General features: G+C 37.6%; 1 protein-coding gene across 2 annotated transcripts in view; it reads left to right on the forward strand.

The window, feature by feature from the left end:
* Positions 1-25,866, forward strand: part of LOC306846792 (nectin-2-like) — a gene marked incomplete at its 3' end in the record, with an annotated part of 190,830 nt that overhangs the window by 151,089 nt on the left and 13,875 nt on the right. For both annotated transcript variants that reach the window (XR_013782114.1, XR_013782115.1), the window contains exons 7-8: positions 22,258-22,393; positions 22,596-22,653. The remainder of the gene's footprint in view (positions 1-22,257; positions 22,394-22,595; positions 22,654-25,866) is intronic.

Here is a 25,866-nt window from a genome sequence, read left to right on the forward strand (position 1 = left end):
TAATGAGGGTATTTGAATTGTGGGAGGAGGTGCAGTCATATGTAAACAAAGAGTAGAGTGCTGGACTAAGAACACAGCCTTGGGGGACCCCAGTGCTGACAATGACGACAGTGCTGATAATACAGTTTAATTCCTTGCTACATCTGAAATTTGTTGCCTGTCTTGTGTTTGAATACATTGTAGTTTCTAAATGTAACATAACGAATAGATAACTATTACAATGTATTATAGCTTGTTACAATTATTCATGAGATCATACAATGCCTTATTAGGTGCATTACAAGACATAATCAATGCATTTAAATACTTTACTCGAAGCCATTAATGCATTATTAAAGTGTTACATGTATTCTCCCTTTGGAAAGCTCATTGATTAAAATTTGATGTTTCAGTAGGAAATGCATCAAAAACATATTTCGACAAGCAATTTCATGTAGCCATAAAAACCAAAAAACAACACTCTATATTAGAAAGAGGTGTATTGGATGAGCGTTATATAGAAAAGTACAAATGAAGAATGAGATGCAATAAGAAGGGCGGAACGGACCGCCTCGTGAATAGTTGAAAGTACAGAAAACAGTCATTTCACACAAACTATCGACCCTGGGTACGCTCTTGACATCTGAATTCTAGTGGTTAAGAATAAAATAGCATAGTAATGCTCAAAGTGTGCAGATATTGAGATGGGTTCTACATAATACACTACAATTGACTCGAGAGGTATTCAACAAGAGCGCAGGGTCAGAATAACCAATCACACATCATCAAATATACCGAGCGTATCCAGCACGTGATGTACATTAAAAGGCAGCATATGTTGAGGAATGAATGATTGAGGGATTTCAAGGATATTGCGGAGCAAAGGGAGGATATATGTGTCTGTTAGAGAATGAGTGATGGGGGGAAATGAAGAGAAATGGAGAGAGGTGGGAGACCCTGCTGTGCCGCACTGACACTCATCAGGAAAGAGAGTGAAACACAGACTGGCAGAGAGCAGATTGTTCTCCTGCAGATACAGAGAGAGAGAGAGAGAGAGAGAGAGAGACTTGACACTGCATGGAGGGGAGGTTTAGAAGTTGAGAGCTGAGCTGTGCAATATAGCTAAAAAAATTATATTTATATGTAATATTTGTCATCCTTTTACAAAATGAAAATGTATACATTTATTTTTTAAGTGACTCCTCCTGCACTGTTATGCCAGTAGGTGGTGACAAATTTAAGGAAGTCTGTTTCTGCCAAAGGTTAAAACAATAACAATAGTAATTGCGACTTTATCTCACAATTCTATTTTTTTCTAGCAATTGCAAGTTTATATCTTGATTTGAAACTTTGATTATATCTCCCAATTTATCTCGCAATTCAGTTTTTTTTTTTTTCTGCCACAGAATAAAATTTAAAAAAAGAAAGAAATGAAAATTGTGACTTTTTATCTCACAATTCTGATTAATTCTTTTCTCAGAATTACAGGTTGCAATTATCTTTTTTTACTGTTTTATTCCATGGTGAAAATGGGCTTCCATACAAATGAGTGAGTCACTGAATCATTCACTGCCGATTCATTCAAAAACAATAATTCATACTGGAATACAGTCATGGCCAAAAATATCGGCACCCTTGGTAATGATCAAAGAAGTCTGTGAAAATTAATCTGAATTGTTAATCCTTTTGATCTTTTATTTTAAAAATTCACAAAAATCTAACCTTTATTGGATAATAAGAATTTAAAATGGGGGAAATATTATTATGAAATAAATGTTTTTCCCTAATACACATTTGCCACAATTAATGGCACTCTTTTATTCAATACTTTTTGAAACCTCCATTTGCCAGTTTAACAGCTCTATATTTTCTCCTATAATGCCTGATGAGGTTAGAGAACACCTGACGAGATCAGAGACCATTCCTTCATCCAGAATCACTCCAGACCCTTTAGATTCACAGCTCCATGACGGTGCTTCTTCTCTTCAGTTCACCGCACTCATTTTACAGGGTTCAGATCAGAGGACTGGAATGGCCATAGCATAAGCTTGGTTTTGTGCTCAGTGACCCATTTTTGTGTTATTTTTGAGGTTTGTATTTGGATTATTGTACGGTTGGAAGATCCATTATAAGAGTTCTAACAGAGTCTGTTATCTGTTTTTTTTTTTTTTTTTTTTTTTACCTCCAGCAGAAATATAGGCCAACAACATGAAAAATAAAGCTGTATATTTCATTGTACACAGGTGTTTGCTGCTAAAAAAGCTAATTTTTTAGTTTCATCTGGCCATAGAAGCCAGTCTCATTTGAAGTTCCAGTCGTGTCTGATAACTGAATATGCTGGAGTTTATTTTTGGATGAGCTAGGAGAATTTTTCTTGAAACCCTCCCAAACAACATGTGGTGATATAGGTGCTGTTTGACTATTTTTTTTTAAAGGTTAACCACTCAAACTCTCCTTCTCTCCGTGCATTAGGACGATATAGACACACGTCCTCTTCCAGGCAGATTCATAACATTCTATGTTGATTGGAAATTCTTAATTATTGCCCTGATGATGGAAATGTGAATTTTCACTGCTCTAGCTCTTTTCTTAAACCCACTTCACTAATTTGTGAAGCTCAATTATCTTTTGCTGCACATCAGAAATATATTCTTTGGTGTTTCTCATTGTGATGGATGATTAAGAGAATTTGGGCTTTGTTTTCCCTCCTATTTATATTTCTGTGAAGCAGGAAGCCATGGCTGGATAATTTCATGTTCATAATCACCCTGGAGTGCTCAAAATTGTGAATATGAATGGGAATATACTAAAGAGATATTTTACTCATAAGAATTTCTAGGGGTGCCAATAATTGTCCAACGTGTATTTGAGAAAAACATTTATTTCATAATGATATTTCCTCCCATTTTAAATTCTTATTATCCAATGAAAGGTTAGATTTTTGTGTATTTTTTAAATAAAAGATCAAAAGGATTGACAATGCAGATTAATTTTCACAGCCTTCTTTGATCAAGGGTGCGGATATTTTTGGCCATGACTGTAAAACTCCAGTACTGGGTGTTTTTCTGAGTTGCTTAATGATTCATATTTGATTTGATTTATTTTTTTGCCCTAGATTAGCGCAAAAAAAAAAAAAAAATTAAACAACCATTACTGTCAAAAACATTCAAAATATATTCATACATAGTCATTGAATATACAATATATCTTTACATATACATACATGCATACATACATGCACACACACACGTATATATATATATGTGTGTGTGTGTGTGTGTGTGCGCGCGCATTTGTAAACGAATCATTGATTTACAGTTTTGACTAAAATGGTATTGAATGAGTTCCAACATTTTCTAGATTAATCTAATTCGACACATGCTTTAGAGAACTTAATGGTTGCAATAAAGTCATTGCAACATTTGCAATGTTGCTTCATTTCATGTCGCTAGAAACATTTTCAATATTTGATCTGTCACGCAGCTCAAGTTAAAGCCCTAAACACACTGCACGATTTTCGGCTGTCCCAGACGAAAGATTGGCATCGTGAAACAATCGTGGCCAATCAGAAATCACTGCAATTGCTTCACGATGCCAGTCTTTTGTCTGGGACAGCTGAAAATCGTGCAGTGGATCTCGGGCTTAAGACATGTAGTCTTTACAGCATAGGTCTCAAATTCAGCTCCTGGAGGGCCACAGCTCTGCACAGTTTAGCTCCAAACCTAACCAAACACACCTGATCCAGCTAATCAAGCTCTTCAGGATCACTAGAAACTTCCAAACAGGTGTGATTTGGGGCTAAGACATGATTTGTGCAGAGCTGTGGCCCTCCAGGAACTAAGTTTGAGACCACTGCTTTACAGCAACTAGAAACACAGGCAGACAGAGACAGACAGACAGACAGGCAGACGTCTCGCTGTCATACGGCGTAATCCGCAGACAGTTCAAATGTGCGTGGTCAGGATCAGAGAAGATTAGCTTAGACTCGGAATGATGCAAAAGTCTGGAGACAAACACACACAGCACTTACTCCAGACAGCACTGTACACTCATACTGTCAATACAGAAAACACCTCAAGGCACTGAGCATCTTGTTTTGACGTTTTCTCAACACTTGTGATGCTAACACGCGTCTTCTGCTCTCAGGGTGCCTGTAGCTTTATCTTATAAACTCAGCAGAACACGATCAGCTACACTTACAAACCTCATTACACACTCCAGATACAAAAATATTCAAACAAACATATTTAGACACACACACACACACACACACACATATATACACTCACCTAAAGGATTATTAGGAACACCATACTAATACTGTGTTTGACCCCCTTTCGCCTTCAGAACTGCCTTAATTCTACGTGGCATTGATTCAACAAGGTGCTGAAAGCATTCTTTAGAAATGTTGGCCCATATTGATAGGATAGCATCTTGCAGTTGATGGAGATTTGTCGGATGCACATCCAGGGCACCAAGCTCCCGTTCCACCACATCCCAAAGATGCTCTATTGGGTTGAGATCTGGTGACTGTGGGGGCCATTTTAGTACAGTGAACTCATTGTCATGTTCAAGAAACCAATTTGAAATGATTCGAGCTTTGTGACATGGTGCATTATCCTGCTGGAAGTAGCCATCAGAGGATGGGTACATGGTGGTCATAAAGGGATGGACATGGTCAGAAACAATGCTCAGGTAGGCCGTGGCATTTAAACGATGCCCAATTGGCACTAAGGGGCCTAAAGTGTGCCAAGAAAACATACCCCACACCATTACACCACCACCACCAGCCTGCACAGTGGTAACAAGGCATGATGGATCCATGTTCTCATTCTGTTTACGCCAAATTCTGACTCTACCATCTGAATGTCTCAACAGAAATCGAGACTCATCAGACCAGGCAACATTTTTCCAGTCTTCAACCGTCCAATTGTGGTGAGCTTGTGCAAATTGTAGCCTCTTTTTCACATTTGTAGTGGAGATGAGTGGTACCCTGTGGGGTCTTCTGCTGTTGTAGCCCATCCGCCTCAAGGTTGTGAGTGTTGTGGCTTCGTGTTGCCGCATACTGGATGTTTTTCCCTTTTCACACCATTCTTTGTAAACCCTAGAAATGGTTGTGCGTGAAAATCCCAGTAACTGAGCAGATTGTGAAATACTCAGACCGGCCCGTCTGGCACCAACAACCATGCCACGCTCAAAATTGCTTAAATCACCTTTCTTTCCCATTCTGACATTCAGTTTGGAGTTCAGGAGATTGTCTTGACCAGGACCACACCCCTAAATGCATTGAAGCAACTGCCATGTGATTGGTTGATTAGATAATTGCATTAATGAGAAATTGAACAGGTGTTCCTAATAATCCTTTAGGTGAGTGTGTATATGTATATATATATATATATGTATGTGTATATGTGTGTATATATGTATGTATATATATATGTGTGTATGTATGTATGTATATATGTGTGTGTGTATATATATATATATATATATATATATATATATATATATATATATATATATATATATATATATATATATATATACACACACATATACATATACACACACATCAAAATGTTATTACAGTTTAACATTATTTAACATTATGAAATATTATTGCAATAACTGTTTTCTATTAGAATATATTTTAAAGTGTAATTTATTCCTGTGATGCAAAATAAATTTCCTCTTCAAAACAAATTCCTCGTATGTGTAAACATACTTGGCGAATAAAGCTCATTCTGATTCTGATTCTGATTCAAAGCTGAATTGCCATTTTAATAATTTCTCCTTTCCTTCTAATTTTACATTTTTTGTCCTTTTTAGTATTTGTGTTTATTTATTTAGACAATAGTATAGAATATAAATTTTGTGATCTGTCAGTTATTGGCCATAACATGATTTTTTTTCTTTTTTTTTCTTTTAACTGTGTTCTTTAGCATATCACTGAAATATTAAGTCAATGCAAGAAATGCTGCTTAGGTGTAAAATGAATTCATATTTCTGCTATTTGACTAAGGGATCCTCACTTATAGTCTATTAGGCATTAAGGGAAGGATAAAAACTAAACATCCTTATGAAGGCTAAATAGGTCCTTTTTAACTGAATAGTCATGTTGAAGGCTTTTCAAATCCTACTCTGAGGAGTATGAGTTTATTTAATAAAATGTTACTGTTAATGGTATGTATATAATAATAATAATAATAATTATAATAATTAGTTTTTATTTGTCACATACACAATTATACAGAGTATAACCAGCAGTGAAATGTGTGCTCTGCATTTAACCCATCCAAGTGTACACTCAGTAGTGAACACACCCGGAGCAGTGAGCAGCCAACGCTGTGGCGCCCGGGGAGCAGTTGGGGGTTCGGTGCCTTGCTCAAGGGTCTCACCTCAGTCGTGGTATTGAGGGTGGAGAGAGTGTTGGTTATTCACTCCCCCCACCTACAATCCCTGCCGGACCTGAGACTCGAACCCACGACCTTCGGGTTACAAGTCCAACTCTCTATCCATTAGTCCATTAGGCCACGACTGCCCCTATACTGGGCAGTCGTGCATTTCAGTATATTTGCTATACTGAAATGAAAATCGTGACAGCACTAGTCCCTATAAATGGCTCTGCTGCCTCTATCTGTAAGTCTATGAATTTTTGTTTTCTTTATTGTCTGCCAAGCCAAAATTATTTAAATAATGCCATGAAGTAGCATTGGCTTCTTCTACAGAGAGCACATCAAATACGAGAGGAGAACCTTAGTGCAAGTCAAGGATGGTTCATTTTATTCATGGAAAAAAAAAAGGACTGTTTTGCTGCCAGCCACGCAGGTGTTTTGTAACTCCACATGAGCCTGGGCAGCTAAACACACACACACACACACACACACACACACACACTCTCTTACTCACTTGTCTCAGGCTCAATTATTTATGCATGCAGTATCCAGGTAACCACTCCATCAGGGAGGTAAGACACTATCTAGTGAGTCCCACCGCTGAGACGGACCTAAACATACACATACACACAAGAGGCAAAGACAAAGCCACATATAATATTGTTAAATCAGTCTGAAAACTCTTTAAAAGGAATGATACAAGTTACTGTGACCAACACCAGAGGGTTTTACTTTTTTATGCCAAAGATGCACAAATATGATGATCTCCATGGAAGGAAAGCAAAGACTGCAGTATATTCTTCATGTATAAAGTTCAGTAATTGCTAGTAAATATCAATAATAGTAATTGCTACAAATAAAATTTACTATCACTGTTAACCCTCTAGTGGTCCTCGCATAGCAATAAAAAAAAGAAAAATTCTTTCAATTAAATTAATGTATTTTAGTTCAATAATGTTAATCATTTTAATTACTTTTTTTATGGCATTAAATTATATTTATGCAGTAGTTATGAACCATTGTACTGTAAAACTTCAATGCTTTGAAGCACAGATAGTTCACCCAAAAATGAAAATTCTGTCATCGTTTAATCACCCTCAAGTAGTTCCAAACCTGTATGAATGTCTTTGTTCTGCTGAACACAAAGGAAGATATTCTGAAGAATGTGGGAAACAGAGCAGTTCTGGGGCACCATTGACTTCCATAGTATTTGTTTCCTACTATGGATTCAATGGTGCCTCAAAACAGCCAGGTTACAAACTTGTGTTCGGCAGAACAAAGAAATTCATACAGGTTTGGAACTACTTGAGGGTGATTAAATGATGACAGTATTTTCATTTTTGGGTGAACTATCCCTTTAAGTTTTGTCTTTTTATGAGAGATTATCGCTTAAGTCAAAGTTTGTTTATAGTTATGAAATTGCACAAATACACTGAACAAAATTATAAACGCAACACTTTTGTTTTTGCCCCCATTTTTCATGAGCTGAACTCAAAGATCTAAGACTTTTTCTATGTACACAAAAGGCCTATTTCTCTCAAATATTGTTCACAAATCGGTCTAAATCTGTGTTAGTAAGCACTTCTCCTTTGGAGAGATAATCCATCCACCTCACAGGTGTGGCATATCAAGATGCTGATTAGACAGCATGATTATTGCACAGGTGTGCCTTAGGCTGGCCACAATAAAAGGCTACTCTAAAATGTGCAGTTTTATCACACAGCACAATGCCACAGATGTGGCAAGTTTTGAGGGAGCGTGCAATTGGCACGCTGACTGCAGGAATGTCCACCAGAGCTGTTGCCCGTGAATTGAATGTTAATTTCTCTACCATAAGCCGTCTCCAAAGGCGTTTCAGAGAATTGGCAGTACATTCAACTGACCTCACAACCGCAGACCACGTGCAACCACACCAGCCCAAGACCTCCACATCCAGCATCTTCACCTCCAAGATTGTCTGAGACCAGCCACCCGGACAGCTGCTGCAACAATCGGTTTGCATAACCAACGAATTTCTGCACAAACTGTCAGAAACAGTCTCAGGGAAGCTCATCTGCATGCTCGTCGTCCTCATCGGGGTCTCGACCTGACTGCAGTTCGTCGTCGTAACCGACTTGAGTGGGCAAATGCTCACATTCAATGGCATCTGGCACTTTGGAGAGGTGTTCTCGTCACGGATGAATCCCAGTTTTCACTGTACAGGGCAGATGGCAGACAGCGTTGCGTTGTGTGGGTGAGCGGTTTGCTGATGTCAACGTTGTGGATCGAGTGGCCCATGGTGGCGGTGGGGTTATGGTATGGGCAGGTGTATGTTATGGACAACGAACACAGGTGCATTTTATCGATGGCATTTTGAATGCACAGAGATACCGTGACGAGATCCTGAGGCCCATTGTTGTGCCATTCTTCCACGACCATCACCTCATGTTGCAGCATGACAATGCACGGCCTCATGTTGCAAGGATCTGTACACAATTCCTGGAAGCTGAAAACATCCCAGTTCTTGCATGGCCAGCATATTCACCGGACATGTCACCCATTGAGCATGTTTGGGATGCTCTGGATCGACGTATACGACAGCGTGTTCCAGTTCCTGCCAATATCCAGCAACTTCACACAGCCATTGAAGAGGAGTGGACAACCTGATCAACTCTATGCAAAGGAGATGTGTTGCACTGCGTGAGGAATATGGTGGTCACACCAGATACTGACTGGTTTTCGGACCCCCCCAATACAGTAAAACTGCAAATTTTTGAGTGGCCTTTTATTGTGGCCAGCCTAAAGCCGGGCTCACACTGTGCGATTTTTAATAGTTTTTTGCGATTGTTGCTTGTCACACTGTACGAACATGATCCCCATGTCAGACTGTAGGATCTCAGTTGTCTTAATGTCAGACTGTACGACAGTCAAGACGCGATAAAAACGGACGTACTCAAGAAGACTTGTCTGGAGTTTTACGTCATCAATACGTGACCCGCGTTCTCTCGCTATAATGGTAGCTAGCAAACAACAGCAACGTGTAGCGTTAGTTTTATTAATTACATGCCTTGATGTTAAAAAAAAAAAAGAAAAAGACGACGTGTGTGGAGCAAGTCATGGCCGGGCAAAAGAGGATTTTATGGACTTCCAGTTCTACAGAGCGAACTTGAGGTAATTTTGTTATTCGAGTTTAAACATCCTGCCCCTTAATAAATCAACTTTAAGTAAACTTTACTTTGTACATATATTGTTTTTACAAATAATGAATGGTTAGAAGTTGTCGCGCTAATTGCGTCATCAAGTTCAGTGCTCCTATTGGTTCTTGGTTTGACGGTCGTCGTAGGAGATGTCACACTGCAGGAAACTTGAGGAAAGTGTCTGAAATCTTCTGACACTGCCAGAATTTAATCGGAGGAAAAAATTGATCGCAACGGCCATTAATCGGCTGTCGGTGAACATGTCAAACCAGCGATTTAGACAACCGATTTTAGCCTAGGATTATAGGAATCTTTTAGGATTTTAGGATTTTCAAAATTTGTCCCAGACAACCAAATCGTGGCCAAAATCGCACAGTGTGAGCCGGGCTTAAGGCACACCTGTGCAATAATCATGCTGTCTAATCAGCATGTTGATATGCCACACCTGTGAGGTGGATGGATTATCTTGGCAAAGAAGTGCTCACTAACACAGATTTAGACAGATTTGTGAACAATATTTGAGAGAAATAGGCCTTTTGTGTACATAGAAAAAGTCTTAGATATTTGAGTTCAGCTCATGAACAATGGGGGCAAAAACAAAAGTGTTGCGTTTATAATTTTGTTCAGTATACAAATTTTTTTATTTTTGGTTCTGATCTTCCGAAATTCTCAAACAGATCTGACCTTGTGAGACAAAGCGTATTTTTGGTTTTGATGGGATCTGAATGAGCTACGTTTGAATCCGTTGTTCTACTACATGCTTTTCATTCAGGCAACTCAATGACAGCAATTTACAGTGATTGACCTGTATCAAACTGACTTTAGATTGGAATTGTTCTCTCCTGTCCATGTAAAACTAGGGTTTTTTCCCTCATTCAGTTAGTTCACTTCACCCAGGCTATTATGGGAAAAGAATCAATCCTACGGTTTTATTTGAACAGAAATAAATGCACTTACAAGTGTGAGGAAGAGAGAGAGTGAGAGAGAGTTTTGCTAAAACGCTGCATGATAGACGTGCCTTTAATCTGTTGAGTAGGGCTGGCAGATGAATCAAATATGGAGCGAATTGAACAAATGCTTTTTGCAGAATTTGCTGCTGCTCAGAAAAGACTGTTCCTCGACTTGCTGTCAGAGAGTGAGGGAAAGAAAATGTATTAGACATGTAAGGGATTGGATTAGGTTTCCAAACAACATAAGTAATTATTACCAAAGGATGTATGTCATTCCATGTACAGGTTCGAATGGAAAATTTAGTTTTTTTTTTAGTAACAAACTTAAAGTAAAAAAACTGTTTAGCCACTTCAACTACCTGACAAAAGTTTGTGGTCAGTAAGATTTTTTCAAAATAAATTAATAATTGTATTCAGCAAGGATGCATTAAATTGATCAAAAGGGACAGTAAAGACATTTCTAATGTTACAAAATATTTTTATTGCAAATAAATGCTGTTCTTTTGAACTTTCCATTCATGAAGGTATCCTGAAAAATAAATATCACAGACTCCACAAAAATACTAATCATTCAGTTAGTTATATAACAGTTTTAGTAAACTAAAAGTCAAGTCAGTATTATTTGTATAGCGCTTTTAACAATGCAAATTGTGTCAAAGCAGCTTTACATCGGCTTGATATAAAGCTGGGTGACTTTATATTAGCTTTACAATATTTAGTCAGGGAATTAGTTTGTCAAAATGGTGTCATTCTCCTCTGTCCAGACAAAATCAGCAGTTTAAATCTAGACTAAAGCAGAGTCAGATTGTACAAAGGACTCATCTGGTTCCTGTGGTCTTGTCCCGATGGCCGTCTAGGAGACAGGGTCTTCAATGGGGATCAGTCTCTGGGGCTCATCTAGTTGTCCTGGCTGTAGAGGTCATCTCTAGGTGTTGATCCACCATCTGATCAGGATACAGTCTGGATCTGGGTGGCTACGGTGACCTCGGAATAAGAATAAGAGTTTGGGCGCTAAATAGGAAAACAATCTCCCGCCCGCAGTTGATTTTGATATTCTAGGTATTATCAAATGGCTAGAGTTTTGAGATTGCAGCGGACATGAAGGACTATAATGCGATAAGAGCTCACTCAAATACTGAGGTGCCAAACCATTCAGGGTAATTAGCAAGATCTTAAAATGTATACGATGTTGAATAGGGTGCCAGTGCAGTGTTGACAAAACCAGGCTAATGTGGTCATACTTCCTGGTTCTAGTAAGAACTCTAGCTGCTGCATTTTGAACCAGCTGGAGATTATTAAACGTGCAGAGCAACCTCCCAATAAAGCATTACAATAATCTAGCCTCGAGATCATGAACGCATGAATTAATGTGTCTGCATTTGACATTGAGAGCATAGGTCGTAATTTAGATGTATTTTTAAGATGGAAAAATGCAGTTTTAAAAATGCTAGAAACAAAGATTGCTATCAAAAAGTACGCCTAGGATCCTAGCTGATGACGAAGAATTTAGAGAGCAGCCATCAAGTATTAGACAGAGATCTAGGTTATTACATGCAAAAGTTTTTGGTCCAATAATTAACACCTCTGTTTTTTCAGAATTTAGCAGTAATAAATTGCTAGTCATCCAGTTTTGATATCAAGTATACATTCCGTTAGTTTTGAAAATTGGTAAGTTTCATCAGGTTGCGAAGAAATATAGAGCTGGGTATCATCAGCATAACAGTGAAAGCTAACACCATGTTTCCTAATGATATCTCCCAAGAGTAACATGCAAAGCGTGAAAAGGGGCCAAGTACTGAGCCTTGAGGTACTCCATACTGCACTTGTGATTGGTATGATACCTCTTCATTTACTGCCACGAATTGATGGCGGTCAGATAAGTACGATTTGAACCATGCCAGTGCACTTCCTCTAATGCCAACATCATTTTCTTTCTAAGAATGTTGTAGTCTATAGTGTCAAACGCAGTGCTAAGATCCAGTTGCACTAATAGAGAGATACATCCACGATCAGATGATAAAAGCAGGTCGTTTGTAACTCTAATGAGGGCAGTCTCAGTACTATGATATGGTCTAAAACCTGACTGGAAATCCTCACATTTATAATTTTTCTCTAAGAAGGAACATAGTTGTGATGATACTACCTTTTCTAATATCTTTGACAGAAAAGGGAGATTCGAGATTGGTCTGTAATTAATTAATTAATTATTTGGGGTCAATTTGTGGTTTTTTAATGAGAGGCTTAATAACAGCCAGTTTGAAGGTTTTTGGGACATACCCTAATGACATTGAGTTAATAATATTCAGAAGAGGATCTATTACTTTTGGAAGCACCCTCTTTTAGGAGCTTAGATGGAACAGGGTCTAACATACAGGTTGTTGGTTTAGATGATTTAACAAGTTTATACAATTCTTCATTTCCAATAGAAGAGAATGAGTGGAACTGTTCCTCAGGGGATCTATAGTGCACTATCTGATGCGATACTGTGGCTGACAGCTGCATGGTTACAATTTTATCTCTAATTGTTTCGATCTTGGAAGTAAAGTAGTTCATAAAGTCGTTACTACTGTGCTGCTGGGTAATGTCTGCACCTGCTGATGTTATATTTTTTGCTTTAGCTATATGGAATATACACAAAATTAGATAATGATCTGAGATATCATAGCTCTGCTGCAAAATCTTAACGCCACTAACATCAATTCCATATGACAGTATTAAATCTAGAGTATGATTTCGACAATGAATAGGTCCTGAAACATGTTGTTTAACACCAATGGAGTTTAGAATGTCTATAAATGCTGATCCCAACAAATCTTTTTCATGATCAACATGGATATTAAAATCACCAGTAATTAGGACTTTATCTGCATCCATCACCAACTCGGATAGAAAATCAGCAAATTCTTTAATAAAGTCTGTATGGTGCCCTGGTGGCCTGTATACAGTAGCCAGTACAAACATCGCAGAGGATTTATCATTAACACTTGTTTCTTTGCATAACGTTATATGAAGCACCATTACTTCGGTACTACATGGTTCATGTTTATAACTAATCTTGGGGGGGTAGAGTCGTTTAAAGTAATGTAATCATCTGGTTTTAGCCAGGTTTCTGTCAAACAAAGCACATCTAGTTTATGGTCAGTGATCATATCATTTACAAAAAGTGCTTTTGTAGAAGGGGATCTAATATTCAATAAGCCAAGCTTTATCATTTGTTTATCTGTATTATATCTGTTTTTTTATTTGTTGAACATCAATTAAACTGTTACTTTTTCTTTGGTTTGGATGTTTTCTGTATTTTCTAGTTCGGGGAACAGACAGAGTCTCTATAGTGTGATATCTAGGTGAAGGAGTCTCTATGTGGTAAGAATTAACTGACTTCTGTGACATGAGGCAGCTAGCAGACAGTCGGTTTAGCCAGTCTTTCTGCTTCCTGACCTGGGCCCCAGTTAGTCAAGTACGAACTCTAAGACTATGTGCCATATTTCTCGAGAGAAGAGCAGCACCACCCAAGGAGGGATGAAGACCATCTCTTTTCAACAGGTCAGGTCTGCCCCAAAAACTCGTCCAATTGTCTAGACATCCAGCCATTGAGAGACGACAGTCTGCTATGAATCTCATCACCCCAGTAAGCAGGGAGGGGACCAGAGCATATTGCAGTGTCTGACATCGTACTTGCAAGTTCATACACCTCTTTAACATTATTTTTAGTGATCTCCGACTGGCGAAGTCGAACATCATTAGCGCCGACGTGAATAACAATCTTACTGAATTTACGTTTAGCATTAGCCAGCACTTTTAAATTTGCCAAGATGTCAGGCGCTCTGGCTCCCGATAAACATTGGACTATGGTGGCTGGTGTCTCTATTTTCACATTTCGTACAATAGAATAGCTAATAACCAGAGCACTTGCATCAGGTTTCTCAGTGGGTGCGTCACTGCGTGAGGAGAACCTGTTTGATGTTTTGATCGGAACGGAAGAGTGGTGTTTTGACCCATCATTATGCCGCATCACAGTCACAGTTGAAATAAAATAAAATAAAATATAAAAACAAACTTATTTTATTTCAACGTTTCTCATTTTCATTTCAAAAACTAAAACTGAAAAAATTTATTAAAATTAATTAATCAAAATTAATTAATACTATACAGACTTTTTTTTTAAAATGGCAAAATCATGCAACAGAATTACTAAAACTTTAACATGAATAAATATTATTAAAAACTATATATCTGATATTAACTTACTATGTAATAGGTGATATTTTACAATAGTTCTGTTTTTTCAATAATACTTCACACTAGGTTTCCATTAGTTAACTACATTCATTGAAATAATTAACAATGAAAAATAATTCTAAAGCATTTGTTAATCTTAGTTTGTTCTAATTTCAATATTTACTAACACATTATTCAAAGGTGTATCTGTTAATATCATACAGCCTGAGATAACATGATCAGTTGTATTTTTTATAAGATTAATAAATACTGCCTCACTTGTACTGTGCATCGTTAGTTAAAGGATTAGTTCACTTTAAAAAAAACTTTTGCTGATAATTTACTCACCCCCATGTCATACAAGATGTCCATGTCTTTCTTTCTTCAGTCGAAAAGAAATTAAGGTTTTTGATGAAAACATTTCTCCATATAATGGACTTCAGTGGGACCCAAACGGTTCAAGGTCCAAATGACAGTTTCAGTGCAGCTTCAAAGGGCTTTAAACGATACCAGACGATGAATAAATGCTCGCCTTGCTCTGTTCTGTGATGCGCGTTCGTGACGTCACGTAATACGCAATGACGTTGAAAAGGTCACGGTTGACTTAGGCGGAAGTACCGAGTCAGTGTTTATAAATGTGCGGAAGGAGGACCATATACACATATTCAAATGTCTTTGTGTCAGTTTATCGTTTAAAATGCCTATTTCGTGTGCGTATCCTGGGTGTTTTAATATTAAAAAGCCTAAAAGAAAATTTTGGATTTCACGTCAACCGTGACCTTTTCCACGTAATTGCGTATTACGTGACGTCACGAACGCGCATCACAGAACAGAGCAAGGCGAGCATTTGTGCTTATAAAACTTAAACTTTTTTATTTATTTTTGAAATGACCGATCGTTTCGCTAGATAACACCCTTATTCATCGTCTGGTATCGTTTAAAGCCCTTTGAAGCTGCACTGAAACTGTCATTTGGACCTTGAACCGTTTGGGTCCCAATGAAGTCCATTTTATGGAGAAATGTTTTCATCAAAAACCTTAATTTCTTTTCGACTGAAGAAAGAAAGACATGGACATCTTGGATGACATGGGGGTGAGTAAATTATCAGCAAAAGTTTTTTTAAAAGTGAACTAATCCTTTAATGCATTAACAAATAGGAACTTATTGTAAAGTGTTACAATTTTTACTGTATTTTTGATCAATTAAATGCAGCCTTGGTGAACAGAGCTTCTTTCAAAAACAGTTTGGATGGTAGCGCATTTTCTTTCACTTTGTTTATACCTTATTTGTTTCTATACACCAGTCTGTAATAGTTGTTAAGGAAATCCAGTCACAAACACCACAGCCAATCAAAACATTATCTATAAGAGCGGGAACAAATCACAGATGAGTATGCAAATTGGATTGGTGTAAAGTGAAGGTGAGGCAAAGGCAGAAATCTAGTAGGTCACCAAAATAGGAGCAGGGGTTAGCAAAAACACTGTGTGTGTGTGTGTGTGTGTGTGTGTGTGTGTGTGTGTATACATGTAATCCTCTTTGTGGAATTAAGAAGCGGTCGCAGTGGACTGAGCAAGGCTGTTTTTCTGCATGTGGACAGATTTCAAACTGCACGTCTCAATTATCATGATCTTTATAAAGCTTTTAAGGGCAGCTCAGCACAGCACAACCGCTCTCTCTCTAATTCGCTCTCTCTTTCTAAGTCTGGTGGCTAAGTATAGTGGTGGAATGCTGAAAGAATATGGGCGATAATGGGATGAATCAGAAGTCAAGCTGCTGCTGATAATTATTATTATTTCAACAATGAGTCTTTTGTCAGTCCCTCCAAAATGTCCACCCACCTCTTACACTTGTGTGTGTGTTTTAATTCCCTCCTACACAAGCAGAGATCGCCGGCCTTGGGTGACATCGCTAGGAAAAGGCCCATGTAGCAGAAACATAAAGGTGTTGAAAGTTTTTGAGATATTAAGAGAAAAGTAGGAAGAGAAATGACAGTTTAATTGATTGCGTGTTGCAACGATGCAGTGCAATGCAGAGGTGTTGTTCGTTCTCGTGCTGTACGTTTCATTGCGTCCCTGGAAATCGACAGACTTTTAAAAAAATGTCCAAGTCTGCCTGTCTTATTTCTTTTTGTCATACCATTGTCTCACTTTATTCATCTTTTCCCTCTCTGACATTCCTCGTTCTTATAATAATGGATTCACAATAAATTTTGGTTTATTGCTGGTCATGGTCTAGTTTGTTTTCCTCAGACTGGTTCTAATAAAACAGTTCTAATAAAATTGCAATATGGATGATGCACTCAGTGAAGTTCCTCTCAAACAGACGCGAGTGCATCAGCAGGAGCAACGCTTTCAGCAGTAATTTGCTGGTGGCTGTCTATTTTTTCTTAGAGTCTTCATTCTAATAAAATTGTAATGGGGATTATTCAGTCAAGGATTTCTGAAGCTCCTCCCCTGCCCTCACAGTTCCCCTGTTAATTACAATACAGCAGCTCAAGATACGACTCAAAATCAGCAGTTTCAAACATTTTCACTCAACACTCTGTCTGTCTGTCTGTCTGTCTGTCTGTCTGTCTGTCTGACTGTCTGTCTGTTCTATCTTTCGTTCTGCCTATATTTTGTTATCTCTATCACTTCATTTGATTCATTTATTTATTTAGTAATCTAACAAGATTGCAATACAGATGACATACTCAGGGATTTCTTAAGTTCCTTCATGTTCAGCATTTTATGGTTTGTTGAGAGATTCTACTTGGATAGAAAAGTGTGACAGCAAAAACATAAAATTGCGATATGGATGTAAATATTTCACATTAAATTGCAAGTTGTTTGTTTAGAGACTACTGAAATGAAATAAACAAAGCAGCATGAGCTAAACTCAAAATGATCAGTTCTGCCAGAAATTTGCACTTTTTTCTTTTTTGGTCTTTTTGTTTTGTCTTCCTAAATTCTTCATTCTAATAAAATTTCAAGGATTTTAATTTTCTTTTCCTGTCCTTGATGTTTCTCATTTAATTGTAAGTCGTTTGTTGCGATATTCAAAAAACAAACAAGCAAGCCACACAGCACAAGCTACAACCCAAAATTTACCCAGGCCAAATAAATGCACTGCAAATGAACCAACCAATAGAGGAAACATGAGAGACATATTAGTATCTAGGCTAAGACGTGAGCAGATGACTTGAGGAACAGCGTGCAGCTGATTGCAATATATGTTGAGGACTGCACAATATACAACAGCTCTTTGTTTAGACGCATTTGTTTAGATTTGTTTTAGGTTGCCTGATCTATGCAATAAACCCCACTGATATATGCACACACGGAGCAAAACCCTCTCGCTCACTAGAACATTGATAACAAATGCTCTTGTTTAACAGCACGGTAAAAACGATTGCCGAAGGTCTCATGCTGTGTGGCTATCAGCTTTTATCATATAATGAGGTTTTTTTTTTTCTTTTTTCGTTTGTTCATCTGATCTCTCTAGCTCAATCCTGCTGTTGAAATACTGGTGTTTTTAAGAGTGTCCAAAATTGTTTTTCACCCCCCTTCAAGTTCTCTTTGTGAGAGCTTTCATGCGTTACTGTGGCTCACTGCCCGGTTTCATCAAGAATCTGTTTTATATTAGAAATGTATGTGTGACTACATGTTGAAGTGTGTGCGTGTGTGCATGCGATGAGCACATCTGTTTCTTTACAAGCACTGGAAACAGAGTTAATCTGATCCCTCCAAAATAAGCTGAAATTCACAGAAAGATCACCATTGTGACTTTGCAGATCAAACGTGCATTAGAAATGGGAGCCCTGGAGGACAGCAGCAGTACTGCACTGTCATTTCCATCCAAACACACAAATCTTCCTTTCCTTTCTTATCACTCCCAATCGTCATACTTCATTTCATTATTGGCACGGCAATCTCTCTCTCTCTCTCTCTCTCTCTCTCTCTTCCCCCCCCCCCCCCCTTCTGTCTCATTAGTCGCTCTGAGAGCAGTGGGACTTACTAATTTTAGCATACCCACCCCAGCAGCAAGTCTTAGCAAGCTACAAAGAACCTTATCACTCCAGCTTTCAATGTCTAACTGCAAAGGCAAGGATAAGGAGTGGTGGTGTATTAATTCTCAAAGGGGTTTACTTGTCCGGGGCAATAATGGTGGACATCAAAATGGTGTTGGAACAGGGAAAAAAAAATAAAAAATTCCACGCCCAATTTGGGCCACTTTCAAATGTGGTTTTAAACGAAGTGCAGCTGGTATCTGGCATGTGGTCATCTGACCTACATCCAGACCAGAGTTGTGCAAAATTCTAAATTTCAACTCATCAGTTGGAATTTTAATTGAAATGGCCACATTCCAGGAAGTTGAATTGGAATGAAAGGAATGACAGTTTAACACAGGTAATGCATTCTTAGAAGTGAGGTGTTCTTCCACAGAAGATATCTGTCTGTCTATCTATCTGTCTGTCGTTCTGTCTGTCTATTGATCTATCATGATAGGCCAGTTCTGTGAAGTCCGACTAGGTCTTGAATAAATATGAACAGATGGGGAAAACTTGTTTGGTTTTGCAGTGTGAATCAAAGTTTTCATTTTCAAATGTCTGGTCACTCACATTTAGAGAACAAAAAACCCACAACGATAATTTGTTTGCCTTATTGTTTCAAATCAATCTTTACCAGCACAAGCCAGCACTGAATCTTTAATTCTCAAGGCCTATATAACTTTCAACCAAACTTTGCTTTTCTACATACAAATCTTTTTATGATTTACTTTGAATTTGAATTAATTTTATTGTACTTCCTTATATTCAAACTCGAACTACAATTCTTCATTATGTTTTCTGCCATAATTAAAATTTAGTTCCTGAATTTGCACTGTAGTACCAAACAGGATGAAGAATTGCAATCTACTGTGCATTCCCAACTATGAACACTTATCTGATTCTCCTCAGAATTCAGATTTTATATTTTGTGTATATAGTGAGATTGGGTCTAAAATCCTCATTGGTGTTCCACCATTGGTGTTGCCACCATTGGTGAGAGATGAGAGCAAGAAGGCTTGATTTTATGTGTATTTATTTTAGAAATGTTAAAATCCGCATGTCAAACAACATAAACCTATTACAGTAATCCTTCGTCATAGTCACACAGCCTGTTTTATGTAGTTACCAGCTGTTTGGGAAACCAAATGCTCCAAAAGCGGATCGAACCATGCTACTGAAATGATCCGTGTGATGCTGACCAGCAGCTGTGTGACCCGCTCAACATCTTTATATGTATAATCACTGTAAACAGTCGGCTATGTCCAGGCGCAGATATGCACATTTTATTTGTATTTTCTGTGCTGATTTTGATGGGAGAAAATCTGAATATTTAAACATTGTAAAATGTTAAATGAGGCTGAGAGTACTAGAGTCTTATTGGTGGCTGGAATAAAAATTCAATTAGCTAAATAAACACTGGGGGTGAGGACAGTTCTGTTAAGTTCTCTGTGTGGTTCTGATGTCTGAAATAAATATAACCAGATGAGATAAGCATCTATCGATCGATTGTTCGTTCGTTCATTTTGTCTGTTTTCATAGTTGTCTTGAGAAACTTTGGCTTTGTAGTTAAAATTGTTTATTTTAATTCTTCATGTTTGCAATCACAATTCAAAACTTCCTGATTTCAGTCCTCAATTCGGTTCTGAATAACACACAACCTGGATATGAACACTCATAACTGATTGTCCTGCAGTTATATCGGGTCTAAAATCTTCACTTGGCTGATAGATGGAGAGAGAGAGATAAACTAAAGAAACATTGGTGGTAAATGCAACTTTTCACAAGTTGTCAATCTCATACAGTGCCCTCCAAAAGTATTGGGACAGTAAAGACAAAATTGCTCTGTTGGCTGTGGAGTCAAGACATTTACAAATATGATTAAAAGATGAATATGAGACAAAGCTACAGAATGTCACATTTTATTATTGGGTGATTCAACACATAGATGTTTTACCAGCTAAGAAGTTCAGAGTTTCATCCCTCTATCTGATGTGAGCATAAGTATTGGAACAGTTGCCTCACAGGTCTTTCTAAGTGATCAGCTGTGTCCTGTTACATTAATTCTTCAGATATTAAAAGCAGGGAATGTGTCGTATCAGTTATATCCATTACTTCTGTATTCTGAATCTTGCATTCGATGATGACACACAAACCAGGATGAAGACGAGGGAGCTGACTTTGAGAGAAAAGCAAGCAATTTGGATGCTAAAAGAAAAGAGGAAGTCAGTTAGAGCTCTAGCAAAAACAAATGGCATGGAGAAATCAAGAGTTTGGAAACCACCAGCGACACCAGCAACCAACAACGACGACCTGATCAGCTGAGAAAACAACAGTAGTTGATGACAGACAAATCATAAAAGCTATGAAAATGAACCCTAAAAGACGTGTCTGTAAAATCACCAACGACTTCCAGAAAGCTGGGGTGATGCTCTGACAATCTACTGTCCTCAGCAGACTTTGACACAGAATTACAGATGCTACACAGCAAGATGCAAACCTCTGACCAGCACCAAAAACAGAAAGGCAAGATTAGAGTTAGCAAAAAAGCACAAAGGTGAGCCAGAAGAGTTTTGGAACTGTGTTTATGGAACGATGAGACAAAGATGAACCTTTATCTAAGTGATGGGAAAGCAAAAATGCGGAGAAAAAAAGGGAACTGCAATGATCCCAAGCATACAGCCTCATCTGTAAAGCATGGTGGAGGTGGTGTCATGGCATGGACATGCATGGCTGCCTCTGGAACAGGCCCTCTCAACTTTACTGATGACTTAATGTATGATGGCAGTAGCAGAATGAATTTGGAAGGGTACAAAACCATCTTGCCTACCAATATTCAAGAAAATGCCACCAGATTCATTGGGAAGTGCTTCATATTGCATCAGGACAATGACCCAAAACACCCTGCCAGTTCAGTCAAGGAACTTATAAGGGCAAAGAAATGGAAAGTCTTAGATTGCCCAAGTCAATCTCCAGATTTAAATCCAAATGAACATGAATTTCACCAGCTGGAGAGGAGAGTAAAGGCAGAAACTCCCCAAAACAAGCAACAATTGGAATTGGCTGCATTAAAGGCTGGGAAAAGTATTTCAAATGATGAGACCAAGAGTCTGGTGATGTCTATGGGTCACAGACTCACTGCTGTGATTGTGCGCAAGGGATCTGCAACTAAATAATAGCTTTTAATCTTTTATATCTGCCTTATGTTCAACTGTCCCAATACTTATGCTCACATCAATGAGTGAGATGAACTCTAAAAGTGCTGTTCTTTTTATTTGGTAAAACACGTTGAAACGGCTAATAATAAAATGTGACATTCTGTAGTTTTGTCTCATATTCATCTTTTAATCATATTTGCAAATGTCTTGACTCCACAGCCAACAGAGCAATTTTGTCTTTACTGTTCCAATACTTATGGAGGGCACTGTACATCTGGTCACATAAGTGGTTTGTACTTTCAGAGAACAAGAAAACCCACAAATATTGTTGTATGTGTCTCTTGCTTGTTTCAGATCAACCTTTACCAGCACCAACCAGCAGCTCGGGGCCAGTTGTTGGTGGAATCATTGCCGCCATAATCATCTTGTGTTTGATCGGCGCTGGTGTGGCCATGTACCACAAACACCGGCAGAGCATGGAGAACGGAGAGTGAGTGTGAACACACACCCACAAACACAATCGCACATTCATGTCAAACATCCATTTTCTGCTCTCTCTTTCTCTCCTGACTGGAACATCCAAGCTATTTTTGTGCCTTTCATTCTCAATGCATCTTAATTGGTGCGTACACGGTATAGCATGCATGCACACCACGGTTATAGCTGAACATCCCATTGTATCTCCTTTCCAGAGGCCCCCCGAAACACAAGCCGCCACCTCCAATGAAGTCTGGCAGCTCGACAGAAATGGTGAGCAGACTTTTCTCCATCAGTCACCTCTCAGCGCTCACATCTGACATTCTCTTTCAACTCCGATGTATTGAGCTTTCTTCATTATACAATGTTGAGATTACTTACAATTCTCCAGGCTACACGCCGCAATTAAAACAGAGCTGGTGAAAAGATGCATATGCTTAAACCACCATAAAATAGATCTTTGAATTCAAACCTTTGAAGAACAAACTTCGTTCTGGGACGGGGAGGAAATTCGTATTGCTTAGAATAGGATAATTGCATTTTTCTCTGGCTAATAATTATTTCCTGTTCACTCGGTTGGTACTGGACTGCATTTGAAACAAATTTGTATTGTGAAGTACAAACGGAGCAAAGAGAATGAGAATTCCTAATGCTGCCCTTGGGGCACAGTCAAGAAAGAAAGGGTTAACATGGGGATAATGTGTAATAGCTATGGAGCCTCTGGCAATAGCAATAAGATCACACCCTACCATTCACGGTATTTTTACAAAAGCTGTAGAACATCGCATTGCCCTTTACGCTGATGATGCCATCGTATTTTTATCAAAACTTGGAAAATCTATCCCCTCCCTCTTAAAGCTTATTGGCCTGCTTGGCAATTTTTCTGGATTTAAAGTAAATAAAGATAAATCTTCAATAATGTTTCTCAATGAACAAGAGAGATTAAATCCTAAAGTGAACCACCCATTTGTAAATGCTCTAAATGGTTTTGATTATCTAGGAATTCAAATAGCCCCTAAAATAAGCCTCCTCAGTTCAGCTAATTATGAACCTTTGTTAGCTAAATTATCTGAAGATACGACTAGATGGATGACACTGCCTCTTTCTTTGATGGGAAGAATAAATGTGATTAAGATGAATATACTTCTGAATTTTTTATGTTTTTCAATCAATACCGCTTCCCCCTCCACCAACATTTTTTCTAAGAATAAGAAAACTTCTCTCCAATTTTATTTGGAACAACAGGAAGCCAAGACTGAGACTTTCTTTACTATATCTGCCCTATGAAAGGGGTGGGCTTCAACTACCTAACTTCTTATGGTATTATTGGGCTGCACAGTTGAGGGCTGCATTGTTCTGGTTCGCTAATGAAGCTGATATGTCTTGGTTACATGTTGAAAAATTGGCCGCAAAAGGCTTGACACTTGACAGCTTCTTATATTCAGCATCGCTTAAAGAACTAAAAAAAAGGACAGATAATCCATTTGTTAAAAATACCATTGTAATATGGAGCGAAGCCCATAAACATCTGGGAGACCTCCCAGTGCTTTCCCGTTTCTCTCCTATCTGGGGAAATGATCATTTCAGCCCAGCTATAAAGGACATGGGGTTCAAATTATGGATGAATAAGGGCGTGATTAGATTGAAAGATTTATATGAAGACAATATATTAATGTCATTTGACAATCTTGTAGAGAAATTTCACATACCTCAAAAACACTTTTTTAAATATTTGCAACTCAGAAGTTTTATTTTTACGCGTTTAAAGAATTCTACACAACTCTTCCCAATGTCAATATTGGAAACATTTACATTGCAAGATTGCTACAGTAAAGGGCGGATTACCCAGTTATATAACGTATTAAGAGGAAATCATAAAGAAAGCTCTGAAAATAAAAGACAAGCATGGATACAGGATCTAAATATGAATATTTCATTAGATGATTGGAATACAATTTGTTTAAATGCACAAACACAGACTTTGGACTCTCGGTTGAGACTCTTACAATATAATTGGGTAATGAGAATTTATATAACCCCAGTAAAATTAAATAAATTTAACCCTAATATCCCTGGTCTGTGTTTCAAATGCAATAAGTATCAAGGTACATTTTACCATTGTATTTGGGAATGTGAGGAAGTGCAGAAGTTTTGGGTAGCGGTGACTCAATACGTTTCTCAATTTACTTCCTCTCCAATACCTCTAAACCCTATATTGTGTGTATTGAGTATGTACGAAGATGATTTCTCTTTGCCCAATAAGGAAAGAAAGTTGGTGGATTTGTGTCTATTACAAGCAAGACGTTCCATTGCCCTTTGCTGGAAAAATACCATTTGCCCTTCCATTGGACTTTGGCTGAGAAACTTAACATGTTTGGCTCTTGAAAAACTTACATATGCAATAAGAAAGAAACCTGTTGAATTTTTGTGTATTTGGGAGGTGTTTTTAGACTTTGTCAAAAATGGAGATATTGAAGATGCTTTAGATGTGAAGTTACGGAATGTAAGAAGTGTATGTTATTCCAATTTATCTCCCCTTTTTTTTTTTTTTTTTTTTTTTTTATATATATATATATATATATATATATATATATATATATATATATATATATATATATATATATATATATATATATATATATATATATATATATATATAAATAACCTGTCTGGGTATGTTGTGGGGTAAGATGCTGTATGGTTTTGTTTTGGAAAAATATGCAAAAAACTTAAAGATATGTTATACAAAACATGGGGATAATGTTTATTGATTGAAGCGTAATGTAGAACTTGTGTGGGTGGAGCTAAATTTGTGTGTGCATACATGTTTGTGTGTGTGTGAGCGAGCACAGGCAAATGAACGCGTACATCATAGGCATCTTTCATCTCAGCTGCCCTAAAAATCTGTGATTAATTCAGCTGTCAGCACCCCTAAAATATGTGATTATGAGATCTGTCTTCATGTTTGCTGAAAATAGCAGCAGCAGTAAGATTATGATAAGCAGTAAGAGGTTATTTCATTCTAAATAATGCCTTTGACAAGTTAAAAACTTTGATTAGCTTTTTTTTTTTTTTTTTTTTTTTTTTTTTTTTTTATAATCTCTTCCTGAAAATGATCATACATAACCGTCCAAAAGACTTGGGCCAAAAAGATTTTTCCTTTATTTAAATTACTACTTTTATTCAGCAAGGATGCGTTAAATTGATTAAAAGTGAGAGTTAAGACGTTTGTAATGTTTCCAATAATCATTATTTTTAATGTTTTATTCATCAAAAGTTTTCACAAATGTTAAGCTGCACAACTGTTTTCGTCACTGATAATAATAAGAAATGTTTCTTGAGCAGCAAATCAGGATATTAGAATGATTTCTGAAGGATCATGTGACACTGAAGACTGGAGTAATAATGCTGAAAATTCAGCTTTGCATCACAGGAATAAATTATTTTATAATATTTTAAAATTGAATAATATTACTGTTTTTTTAC

This window comes from Barbus barbus (genome assembly GCF_936440315.1).
Source record: "Barbus barbus genome assembly, chromosome: 27".
Classification (NCBI taxonomy): domain Eukaryota; kingdom Metazoa; phylum Chordata; class Actinopteri; order Cypriniformes; family Cyprinidae; genus Barbus; species Barbus barbus.